This window comes from Lathyrus oleraceus, chromosome 5 (genome assembly GCF_024323335.1).
Source record: "Lathyrus oleraceus cultivar Zhongwan6 chromosome 5, CAAS_Psat_ZW6_1.0, whole genome shotgun sequence".
Lineage (NCBI taxonomy): Eukaryota > Viridiplantae > Streptophyta > Magnoliopsida > Fabales > Fabaceae > Lathyrus > Lathyrus oleraceus.
The window spans coordinates 509,720,125-509,734,119 of record NC_066583.1 but is presented as its reverse complement, the minus strand read 5'-3'; the positions used below and the strand labels follow the sequence as shown (position 1 = coordinate 509,734,119).

General features: G+C 32.7%; 1 long non-coding RNA gene across 4 annotated transcripts in view; it reads left to right on the top strand.

Annotated features, from left to right (window-relative positions):
* Nucleotides 1-13,995, top strand: part of LOC127082931 (uncharacterized) — a 64,902-nt gene that overhangs the window by 29,002 nt on the left and 21,905 nt on the right. The gene's annotated exons all lie outside the window — the stretch shown is intronic.

The following is a 13,995-nucleotide window of genomic DNA, read 5'->3' as shown; positions in this document are numbered from 1 at the left end:
TGATATAAATAACATTTACATGTTTGGTATTTGAAAATATTAATTCCTTCTCCAATATTGTTCAAAGAAATATAACTTTTCTAAATACTTTTTTCTTTAGTTGTTATCAAATTTATAAGGGTTATGGAACTTGTAAACAAGGTGGTACAGATCCTATTAACCCAATTTATAAATGTATTTGTAGATATAGTTGTTCCACCTAGAATTAAAAACATCACCTTTAGATATATTTTAAATGTAGAAGATATCAGAATAAAGATGATAAATTTGAGGCAATTCAATTATTGATAGTTTATTTAAGTGTTTCTTATATTTATTGTAATTCAAGACATAAAAATAAAGATAATATTGTTTTATTTTATGAAATTTTGATTATAGTATAAGCCTTTTATCTCAAATGTGTTGAAAAAATATATAAGAAAACAATAAAAAAATTATTTGATTTAATTTAAACTTTAAAAGTAAAGTCAATCTCAAGAAATAATTAAAGTCTAATCATCCAACGAGGAATACTCCATGTTAGAGTTTTGAATCATGGTTCATGGAGATATTAGATTGAGAGGAAGATGATTGTTGGTTAACCTTTACATTGTGTACGAGATCCTATTTATACAGGTAACATTTTAATGATAGAGTTTGATTCATGTAGAAATTTGTTACACGCTCTTAACTAATTTTATAACCCTAGTAACTAACTTCATAAGAACATTAACTACAATTTTAACTACTTAAGCAAACTTACATCTAACATTTTTCCAATACTCCCTCACATACATATGGCGGATGGAATGAAAACACCTTGAGTTTGGTTCAAAAATCAGAAAATAAAGTAGTCGAGAGTGATTTTGTTAGCGCGTCTGCAATCTGAGAATGAATTGGGACATGTTGAATGAGTAGTCGTTTCTCTACCACTTTCTCATTGACAAAGTGAATATAAAGCTCAATATCCCTTGTTCTTGCATGAAGGATTGGATTATGAGACGACATTACATCACTGAGATTGTCACATAACAAGGTGAGAACTAAGTAAGGAATATGTTGTCATTACTGTAAAATAAACCTTTCGTAACACTAAATTACAACGGTCTGGCTGTTAACCGTGGTAATACCATATTTTTTGACGTACGTTGTTTTTTCTATTTACGAAAAAAAACCTTGCACTACGGTTAAACTAATTAACCATGATTATATATTTTTGGAGTAACCGAGTTCGAATCTCAGCTCCGACAATTTTCTACTTTTTCGTTACAATAAGTGTTGTCCTTATAATATGATATATAAATTAAGATTAAAATACCTATCACCATGGTTGTTAATGTCAACCATTTTGAAAGTCATTACATATCATCACGATTTTTGAATACGACCGTGATGAAATTGTTTACTCATATATAAGCGAATTAGTTCTCACAGCAAAACCGTAACACACATTTTCTCTCTTCTTCTTCGTCATTAGCTTTTCTATTCTACAGTATAACCTCAATCTTGTTCTTCATAAATAAACATATTCTTCTTCTTCCTTGTTCTCTCGTTTTCGTGTATGTTGTTGTTATGTTTCACATTATTTTCACATAATTTTCTTCTTTTTCGAGAGTTTATGGTTTTTTTATGTTGTTGTTGTTGTTGTATGTTATATTAAAAAATGGTTTTCTCTTCTTGTTCAAATTTCAGATCATTCTCTCAGATTTCAGATTCTTCTCTCAACATGAATATTGGGAGCAATAAGCTTATCCACGAGATTAAGGTTACAAATGAGGTTATTGATATGTTTGAGTTATGGCTGAACAAAGCCAAGGAAGTCAGAGTTGTTAGAGATCATATTAGTGTTATTGAACCGTCTGGTGGAATAGACTCTAAGAAGATTCTTTTCAAGAATCTTAACCTTGAAAAGATGAAGAAGATATAGGCTATTATGAAAGATCTAATGAATATGGATGCAACTGACTCTGAATCAGATTATGAATCAGATGATGACCTTGAGAACAATGAAGACATTGAGAATTGCACGAATTTAACTAGATATGAAGATTGAAGACCTTATTATGTTTGACATGAATTGCACGAATAATGTTAAGTCATTTTAATGATTTTGTCACTCAAATGAGATCTATAATCATAACATGCATAAATACACTTGTTATGGTAAACATGATCTTAGTTCACCTTCTTGTTTTATAAGGAAAAATCATGAAACTAGTATGAAAGGGACTTCTAGAAATAGAATGGTTTTCAGTAGTTCTAAGGCAAAATGACTAAAAAATGGTTTGTCTACCAAAGATCAAAGACATATGTTTTGATACATGTTTGTTTTAAACTCGAACTCAAAATGGTATATCAATAGTAATTGTTCAAAACACGTGACAAAAACAAAAATAGTTCATTATCTTTTACTCCAAGAAGGTGATGCTAAAAGTTATTATGGTAACAATAATAAAGGTAAATGTGTTGGTTCTAACACGTTGGATAAGAGTTCAAATCTTACTTTTGAGTTTTTTTTTTAATTTTGAAAAGTATATAACAAAATTTACTTAGTATTAAGAAAATAGTGTGACATATTTCCGGATTGGAAAACAATTTTTTTAATAAATCTTTTTCAAGAAAAAAATATCATGTCTATACAAAAATTCATACATAGTACATTTGATGGAACAAACCTCATTTGTTTTAGAATTAAATTTTTTTGTTTTTGTAGATAGACTAAGAACAAACTTCTTAGAAGATAAATACAAAAATAAGGAAGAAAAAACACAAATAAGGAGAGTGGTTAAAACCAACCCTAAATAAATGATAAGGCTATTGAAAATCTAGAAGTGAATGTTCCATTTCAAAACATCAATCATGGTTGCCTCTATAAATCATTGAAATTTTTATTTTAACATACCTGTGACATAAACACATCATTCACATATTTAAATCACTTAGCATTTAGTTTCATCACTTTATGAGTTGTTTCATTTACACATTAGGGTGTGCCTTTGATTGTTTTTGTTTTTGTTTGTTTTTTCTTTCAAATTCTTTGATTTTGTTTTGTAAATTTCTCTTATCATATTTGACTTCTTGAATGATAACTTTCATTTGTGTTTTGTCATATTTGTTAGAGGATTATCAACAAACTTGATTGAGATTTATTTATTTATTTTAGACACTTGATGATTTACCTAACTGATACATTTCTTGAATGAGTAGTAAGGGTATTATTATTATTATTATTATTATTATTATTATTATTATTATTATTATTATGATTATTATTATTATTATTATGATTATTATTATTATTATTATTATTATTATAATAATAATAATAATAATAATTATTATTATTATTATTCTTATTATTATTATTATTATTATTATTATTATTATTATTATTATTAACATTATTATTATTATTATTATTATTATTATTATTATTATATTGTTTGTGTTCTTTGTTAGATGATTGTGGCCCTTTTTGAATTTTTTGTTATTGTTGAAATTATGAGTGGAAGTGAAATAACTCCATATTCTTCTAGAAGTGCTTCTATCATGGAAGACTTTACAAAAATACTGATTACTTAACTGAATTGCTTGAAAATAAAATAGCTTATCAATTAAAGAGCCGTGATAGTGCATTATGAAAAATATTTTCAAAAATTTCAAGGAGAGAAGGAGATGTGTAGCTAGGCAATTTGATGATTAAGATGAACTAAAATAAATTTTGAGAAAGACATATACACCATCTCATTATTAAAGGGAACTCCATAAAAAAATCCACTATAACATAAGGTTTCAAGAGTGTGGAGAATTACTATAGAGACTTTGAGAATCCACTATAACATTAGAGAGGATAAAGATATTATAAGAGTTAGGTTTAAACTATGAGATTAAAGATGTTATTTTGTTTTATTCATAAATATTAAGAATTTTGTTCATATGTCATCCACTTGTAAACAACAAATAAAGGGAAAAAGTACTTATAAAAGTATTCCTCAAACAAGAAATCATCACATTGAAAGGACAAACACAAGAGGCAGGAGATTCTACACTAACATTGGCTAAGAAAGATAAGTTTTTTAAACTTAAAGATCCACCCTCTAGTTCATCTTATAATTTTTCAATGAAATGTCTGAAATATTTAAGAAAGGTCACATAAAATCAAATTACTCAAAAAAAAACATTGATTGAAAAGAAAAATAGTACTTATTATGCCACATAAACAGGAAATTTAAATAAAATAAAATTCATCAAGAGAAATAATTATTTTTATTAAATGGGAGGTTAAAAATATTAAAATAGACTGTAAAGATAATAAATCTTCCTTTCTTTGCAATTATTGAAACTGAAAAAATAAACCAAAGTAACAATTTTGTCAAGGTTATGTAGATTCCGATTTTGAGTTGATCCAGTAAAAATTGATTTTAGTAGGGAAGATCACAATTTGATTTCCTACCCTTGTAATTAAAGAAGAGTTAGAATTTTTTGAAGTCAAAATTTATCTCTAAACTGAATTTATTGTTCCAGTAAATCGGATATTAATGGTGGAAAAAAATAATAACTATGCGACAGTTTTGTTATGCATTTAACAATTTAACAGTTTGTCTCTTAAGTCAATTCAAGTTAATGTTAGAAATTATAATAACGTATAAGGTATAAAAAAGTTTGTAAAGAGTATAATGAATAGAAAAATAGGTTATAATTTTGTTCTATATAAACCATTGAAACTAGTTTATCCATAACATTTCTTTTTCCTGATTATATTATTTTGAAGCTTTTTGAAATGGCCAAGTATTCTTTCATGCTAATTATCTTTTTTATCTTCATATTTTCAGGTATATTATTTCTTGTCTAACCTTTTGTATATATATTCGCCTTAGTTCCTCCGTTTCAGAACTATTAACATTTGACTCTCTTCCTAGTCTTGCCCCGTGTGACTGATGGTGTTTAAAAATTTAAAAGGTACGAAGCACAGAGTACATATTTATATATTTAGGTTAGCTGTGCAGCAGAGCCCGACATATATCGGTGCTTCGCATTTGTATGGTTCTTGATTTTGTTACTTTCTATTTTGTTTATGACATCATTCATATATTTACATATTTATATGGTTCTTGATTTTGTTATTTTGTTGCATTATCATTAGGGTCCGAATACATTGAGAAGGTGAGAGTAATGTGGAACAAGATAAAACAAAATGATTTTAGGATTATGGTATGTTTGTTATATTAGGTTTCATTAGCATCAGAATCTGAATCCTTTGGTTTATTTCTATCGTTGAAATAATATGCATCGGTAGAATCTTGTTGGAATTCATTTTGATTTCTTTTTATTTGCGAATGGTAACTTAAGCGAAACTGAATCATGGAATTTTATAGATAATGTTCAATTTCGTTGGTAGAACTTGTTCAACGAATCTGAAGCACGAGTTTCTATTAATCCTGTTGAGACGAGCTAGTTAGATATGACTAGTTGACTTAAGAAAAAAGTTACTACAATATTTTATATATGACTGGTTTTGCATTATTGTTTGTGTTTATTGGACGTGAGAGTTATTCTTTTTCTAAACGCAGCATACAAAATCACTCACATATGTTTTGTGAGCATCATACTCAATTAAAGTGTAGAATCCAAGTATAGATCTAAATGAAAATAACTACATTCACACACACACGATGGTGGGGTCTGGTTAGTAGTTAGCCTATATTAAAAGTCAATATCATGAATATGAAAAGTCATACCAACTGATTCATTGATTCATTTACTCCATAATGTTGAAAAAGTACTTGCAGTTAACTACAAAGAACCTGAAAAAGTATCATTATAAAAACAGAAAATTTGGTTTAGAGTTCTTGAAAGTTTCTATTTATTAGTACCATATATATTATTATTATTATTATTATTATTATTATTATGAAAGTAAACTGATATTTGTATCCAAAACAAAGATAAATTGTGAGTGTTCTGATTTAGGTTAGAGATAATCAGGTTAGAGATACATTATTAAGCGATTTTGCACAAAGCGATTTTGCACAAATTCTGTTTTATTTATACAAGGGATTTTGTTTTTACAGGAAATGTCAACAAAAGGATCATCTAAACTAAAGACTTTGTGCACATTGTGGAAAGATTTAGATGAACCTTTTAAAGCATAGATTAACAATAGAATAGAAAATTATGGTGAAGGTTATAAACTCTTAAGAGTTTTAAGGCTTGTCCAAGATAACTCATGTGAATTTTCAACATCATTGTTTGGATTGTTCATGAGTTATTATGGACTCCAAGAAAATTATTATTGTTTTCATGTTTGTGGTCACAACATGAACGTCACATTGGAGGACGTTCTGTTTTTGACCAACTTGCCCATTACGGGCCGAACACTTATATCTGGAAGCAATAGAGACCATATGGCTTTTAACAAAATTTTTTCTTTACCTGTCACTCATTAACTTAAGTTAACAGTGTTGAATTTTTTTTGCTGCGATATAAATAAAAATGATGATGATAGGATTAAGGTCGTCATCCTCATGATCGTGTCATGTCTGATCATTCCAAGTGGGGATGGACAAAATTTCAAAACCACCTACGTCCAATTTATTGAAAAATTGGACGAAGTTGACTCCTATGCTTGGGGAGCGACAATATTGTCCCATCTATATCAAGGTCTGAAGGAGAATAATTTACGGAATAAGAAAGTTGACGGCTTTGTATGGCTGATAATGGTAAGTGCATATTTTTTCTTATATCTTTTTTTTTCTGACCTCTTTGTTTGATAACTTTTTAACCATCTTTTTTTTCATAGGGATTCTTCTTTTATCATTTTAAAGGTCTTTATGAAATCCTCAATATTAATGCAATTAATGCGGAGGAAGATCATATGCCTAATACGCCACTATTGGCATATTTGATAAAAGATATTTTCAAACTCGGCCAAAACCGCCACACAAAACCCCATCATCAATTAGGACAAAAGTTTCAGTTGATACGTAACTTCTTGGATATGGATCATGAGGTAAGAAATGATTTATATAGCTTATGTAGGTTGTGATTTTGTGGGATAATGGTTGGTTAATTTTTAGTTTGTTATCTTTTGTTGAAAAGTATATCTTCGGCAAATATTTTTGTATCGTATCCACAGAGATTGGTTGATATTACCGCCGTTCTATAATTCAAATGTTATAAGTTTAGAAAGTAACAGGGTTGTTTTGTTTGGAAAATATTTTGTGAGTGAATGTTAACAAAAACTATGAAATGGCTTTAGTCAAATATAAAAGCTTGGCAAGATTGGAGTTCACTATTTCAAATGTTTATGATTCCTTATGATAAATAAATAGATTCAAGATTATTGATGATGTTCAAGTATCCTCTCAAAGTCATTTATGTCTAAATGATATCGTGATAATCACTATATTGATCCTTAGACGATCTCTCCACCTAACTATCAATATAGCAATCTTTAATGTTTAATACCAAAGAAGAGTAATGAATAAATCTATCTCTACAACTTATTCACTACTTGAAAATCTGTTTTATGTCTAAACTCAAGTAATCTCTCTCGACAACTACTCAAATCTGGTTTTCAAAGTAAAGCAAAAACAGTATTCAATACATCAACAATCTTTATCCAATATATAAATCAAAGTGAATACATAAACAGATGAGAATAGCTACTACCTCCAATCTTGACAAAAGGGAGTTTAGCTCCTCATCACCATTGTTACAAAGCAGAAAGTTTTAGTAGAAAAACTCTGTTTTTCTCCCTTCAAAAGCTCTCTCGAACAATGTATGAATGATAATGAATGAATGTTTCAATGCCCTAGGTTAATGTATTTTGTCTCTACCAAAAAAGGTTGACATTTCCCTAATTGGACATTGTCCTCTAAAGCAGAAAAGCAATTCCCAGGCAGACATCAAAATGGCAATTAACTTTTCCTGCACAGCAGCACTTCTGACCCTTGGTCAGCTTGCTGGATTCGCAGCCTTCGCGGCGCGAAGGAAGTTCGCGGCGCGAACTGTTGCTTCTCCAGCTTCCTTGTTTGGCAAGCTTCCTCCAAAATGTATTGTTGCAATCCAAGGTCTTGCTTATCCACAATTCTACACAACTAACATAAAATGTGAAATAACTATTCAAAACAAAATAAATTAAACCTAATTGCATTTATACAAAATAGTGAAGATAAAAGTGTGTAATTAAATCAAAACTTGGTAAAAGGGACCAATAAAATGGTATAAAAAGTAGTACAAATTGGTCCCTAACAACTCTCCCCAACTTAGCATTTCGTTTGTCCCTAAACAAAAGTTTCCACCCTTACAACCAAAGTCATGACACAAAAGATTCAGATAAGAATTTATCAAGGATATTCAAATGGTTCAAAAGCGTTTGGCGTTTTCTCAATTCACCTATCTCAACTCTAGACAAAACATGAATAAGGGAAATGGTAAAGTGCAAAAATCATTCCAAGGAATTCAAAGTCATACATGTCAAACTTGAATCAAACTTACACACACATCATAATATTGATGAATAACATGAAGGGTTACTTTCACTCATCCAAGCAATTAAATCAACAACAACTCAAATCATGCGGTTATCCCAACAAGTACCAAATTATGTGAAAAATGAGAATCAAGAGGTCTTTCAAAGGTTGTAATGTGGCTTAGGTTACAAGAAAGGATATGATTAAGAGAATTCAACCAAATTGCCTATCCTAAGGGAGCATTCCCAAAGATTCACTCTACACAATTTCCCTTTCTTTGATCCCTACCTTTTTCTTTTTCTTTTCAAATCCACACAACCACGAGCATTTTTTTTTTTTTTTTTGCTCTATGGTTTCAAGGGTGATTTCTTTTCTTGTTCCTTTTTATATTTTTACCCTTTCATAGAAACTCACTTTTCCAAGTTTCTAATCAACTTTTCATTATACTCTCCCCAACTTTAGATTCCAAAACCAAATTCATTCAATAATGCTCCTTACTTAGACATAAGCAAAAGGCAAAATTTTGCAAACAACTCGGTTTGAGGTTACACTGATACGAAAGAAATTAGGATTCATTTATTCTACAATTTTCAATTGATTTTACAAAGATCAATCAAATGAATCCTAAGATAAGCTCAAAGGGGGTTAACTAGGGATTATTCCTCACAAGGTTAGTTGATTCAGGCTTTTTGGTCAAGTAGTTTTTCTCACAAACAATGCCTCTATCATTTTCAAAAATTTCACACGAAATTAGATTGATGCCTGATTTAGCATGATAAGAATGAGTTAAAATAATGCTCGGTTTCCCGCTATTTAGTGTACAATGGAAAGTTTCCTCACAAATGGTTAAGTCCTATTTTGATTCAAAGATGACATACATTTCAATGAGTTTATGATATGAAATTTGCACAAACCATCAAACTACTCATGTTAAGTCTAGAAAGCGATAAAGTGTACCTTGAAATACCGACACTACTTCTTATCATCACCACTCGAAGTGTCCTATGCTTCTTTCTTTGCGATCATTTCTTGGTTGCTTTAAGCTTGACTTAAGAGTAAGAACAATTTAACAGAAATGTTGGTAAACCAAGTTGATTAAAAACACACTTAAATCTCAAATAGTATTCATGCAATTATCAAGACAAACTCTAAAATTCAACAAACTCCTCAATCTTCCTTCAACTCATCGCCATGGGTTACACCACCTCCTGCACCCCCCAAAAAAAATTTGCCTGCCCTCAGGCCACTTAGCATAATCAACAAAATCCTCCTAGGAAGGGAATGGAGAGGAGAAGTTTTGAAATTTAGAGGTTAGGAAGTGGAGCAACGAGATTGTTGAAAGAATCTCCTAAGTTTGTGAAAATAGGAATGAAACGAAAATGATATAAAACAAAAGCTTTTTTTTTTTTTTTTTTTTTTCAAAAAAATTAGTTCTGCCATTCACTGTTCGCGGGGCGAACTTTGTTCGCGGCGCGAACTGAAGCTGTGAATTCAGTTCGCGGGGCGAACTGTGTTCGCGAGGCGAACGGTAAAAAACAGAACCCAATTTTTTCAAAATTTAACACAGCAGAAACTCACACAGCAGGAAAAAAAAATGAAAATGTAGACTTACAACGTTGGGTTGCCTCCGAACAAGCGCTTTGTTTAACGTCGTTTAGAGCTCGACGGTCCACTGATTAGCCCGGTTTAAATAGAGACACGACACCCACATCACGATTTACGTTGCCACTATGGTAGACTTTGAGTCTTTTACCATTAACAGTCCAGCTTTCTTGTGACTTTGGATCCTCGATCACAATGGCTCCATAATTGCGCACCTCTTTGACAACGAACGGTCCTGACCATTTTGACTTCAACTTACCAGGGAATAACTTCAACCTTGATTTGAAAAGCAATACCATTTGTCCGACATGAAACTCCTTGTGACGACCCTTTCCATCATGGAATTTCTCTTCAATTGCATCATTTCGGAGAGAATCATGCTTGTCATTTGGATGCTTCATAGCTTCAAAAAGATTAAAGGTCACCTCTTCGTCTTGCACTCTCACCTTCATCAGTCCATCATCTACGTCAATCATCATCCGGGCTGTTTTCATAAAAGGTCTTCCAAGAATTACGGGCACATCACGGTCCTCATCCATCTCTACTATTACGAAGTCTACCGGAAATAAGAATTTGTCCACTTTCACTAACATGTCTTTAGCAATTCCGTATGGTGAGGTGGTGGACTTGTCGGCTAGTTGCAGAGTCATCCTTGTCGATTTGATCTCCACATTTCCCAATCTTTTCACAATGGAGAGGGGGATTAAATTTATACTAGAGCCCAAGTCAATCAAACCATTTCCAACGTATGTGCTTCCAATGGTTACCGGTAGAACAACCCGGCCCGGATCAGACTCCTTCCTTGGGAGAGTCTTTTGGATGATGGCGCTACACCGTGCATCAAGCAATATGGTCTCATCTTCCACGTGTCGCCTTTTCTTGGTAAGAATGTCCTTCATGAATTTAGCATACCGCGGCATTTGTTCTAATGCATCAGCAAATGGAATGTTGATTTGGAGTTGCTTGAAGATGTCCATGAGCCGTGCATAATGCCTAGCATTGTCCTTCCTTGATGGTGCGTGCGGATATGGTAAATGTTGAACTGGACTGACCTTCACTCCTTTCTCTCCTTTCTTCTTCTTCCTTGGTTCGATTTCCTTATTCATTTCCGCTTCACACTGCTGTTCTTCCATCAATTGCTGATTCTGCTGTTTTCGCGGCGGGAAGGGAGATCGCGGCGCGAACTGAGCAGTTTCTGCCACTTTCTTCTTTCCACAAGCCACATACTCATTTTCCAGCATAGCATCCATATCATTATCTATTGTAATTTCCTCACTTTTTTCACCTGTCAACTCTCTACCACTTCTAGTAAATATTGCTTTACAGTGCTCCTTTGGATTGGGTTGAGTGTTAGCGGAGAAAGAAGATCCTGCGTTTTGTTCCGACAGTTGCTTTGCAAGTTGGCCTATTTGAGTTTCCAGATTTTTAATTGCTGCTTCGTTACTCTTCTGATTTGCCATGGAAGCTTGCATGAATTGTTGAAGAGTATCCTCTAGCTTGGAACTTCCTCCTTGCGACTGCTGTCCTTGAGAATTTGGATGTTGGTAAGGACTTTGTTGCTGAAAATTTTGATTGTTGAACCTTGATGGTTGATAACCTTGATTGTTCCTTTGATAGCCTTGATTTTGATTGTTCACATAGCTTACTTCTTCCAGTGGAGGACAAAAACCAGTAGGGTGATCCCCTTGACATAATTCGCAACATGCTACTTGATGTCGAACTTGAGAAGCTTGAATTTCCTTCATTTGCTGTGGAAGCTTGGCCATTTGTTGAGTAAGCAACTCCACTTGTTGAGAGAGTAGCTTGTTTTGAGCAAGAATGGCGTCATTGGTATTTAACTCAAGAACTCCCGGTTTACGTTGTGAAGGACTACGGTCATGTTGACTTTGACGATCATTGAGTGCCATCCGGTCAATAATGACTTTAGCTTCTTCCGCATTCTTTGACATAAGAGAGCCACCCGCGGTAGCATCCAAAAGTGTTCTATGAGTTGATTGGAGCCCATTTAGAAAAATATGGATTTGAGTGAGCTCATCAAAACCATGACCCTTGAATTTTCTCAACATTGACTTGAATCTTTCCCAAGCCTCATTTAAAGACTCGTTGCTTCCTTGAGTGAATACCGCAATAGCCGTTTTGGCTTCCATGAATCGGGATTGAGGGAAATATCTTTCTAAGAACTTTTCTTCTAACAAATTCCAATCCGTCATCACTCTTGCTGCTTGATCAAGGTACCACTCTTTTGCCTTTCCTACTAAGGAGTGTGGGAACATCCTCTTGAATAATGCTTCTTCACCCGCTTCGTCTATTCCCGTAGAACCCGCAATCTCATAAAATTTGATGAGATGGGTATACGGATCTTCATGATCCATTCCGGTGAATGGATTTGCATAGAGAAGTTGGAGGATTCCGGTCTTCATCTCCGTATTTCTTCCTCCACGGGCAAATTGAGAATTTCTTCTTGGACTATTAGCGGATATTTCGGTACGATTGTCATCCGCCATGTTTCCTTCACAAGCCTCTACAACCACTTCTTCGATCTGAACAAGTGCGGAAGTAGATGCTTCTTCTCTCCGGTTCCTCTCTTCGGCTAGTTTCCTTCTTCTTCGTGTTTTGCTATTGAGCTTCCGAAGTGTTCTTTCAATTTCGGGGTTGAATTGAAAATGCTCCTCGGTAGCTTTTTCTCGCATGCACTAGAATCTACAAAACCCACAAACCAAGTGAAACACAAGAGGGATAATAATAAAAGTAACAAAACTTAAAACAATAAATTATTGCAATGCTTGTAATATCGACACCAATCCCCGGCAACGGCGCCAATTTGTTGAAAAGTATATCTTCGGCAAATATTTTTGTATCGTATCCACAGAGATTGGTTGATATTACCGCCGTTCTATAATTCAAATGTTATAAGTTTAGAAAGTAACAGGGTTGTTTTGTTTGGAAAATATTTTGTGAGTGAATGTTAACAAAAACTATGAAATGGTTTTAGTCAAATATAAAAGCTTGGCAAGATTGGAGTTCACTATTTCAAATGTTTATGATTCCTTATGATAAATAAATAGATTCAAGATTATTGATGATGTTCAAGTATCCTCTCAAAGTCATTTATGTCTAAATGATATCGTGATAATCACTATATTGATCCTTAGACGATCTCTCCACCTAACTATCAATATAGCAATCTTTAATGTTTAATACCAAAGAAGAGTAATGAATAAATCTATCTCTACAACTTATTCACTACTTGAAAATCTGTTTTATGTCTAAACTCAAGTAATCTCTCTCGACAACTACTCAAATCTGGTTTTCAAAGTAAAGCAAAAACAGTATTCAATACATCAACAATCTTTATCCAATATATAAATCAAAGTGAATACATAAACAGATGAGAATAGCTACTACCTCCAATCTTGACAAAAGGGAGTTTAGCTCCTCATCACCATTGTTACAAAGCAGAAAGTTTTAGTAGAAAAACTCTGTTTTTCTCCCTTCAAAAGCTCTCTCGAACAATGTATGAATGATAATGAATGAATGTTTCAATGCCCTAGGTTAATGTATTTTGTCTCTACCAAAAAAGGTTGACATTTCCCTAATTGGACATTGTCCTCTAAAGCAGAAAAGCAATTCCCAGGCAGACATCAAAATGGCAATTAACTTTTCCTGCACAGCAGCACTTCTGACCCTTGGTCAGCTTGCTGGATTCGCAGCCTTCGCGGCGCGAACTGTTGCTTCTCCAGCTTCCTTGTTTGGCAAGCTTCCTCCAAAATGTATTGTTGCAATCCAAGGTCTTGCTTATCCACAATTCTACACAACTAACATAAAATGTGAAATAACTATTCAAAACAAAATAAATTAAACCTAATTGCATTTATACAAAATAGTGAAGATAAAAGTGTGTAATTAAATCAAAACTTGGTAAAAGGGACCAATAAAATGG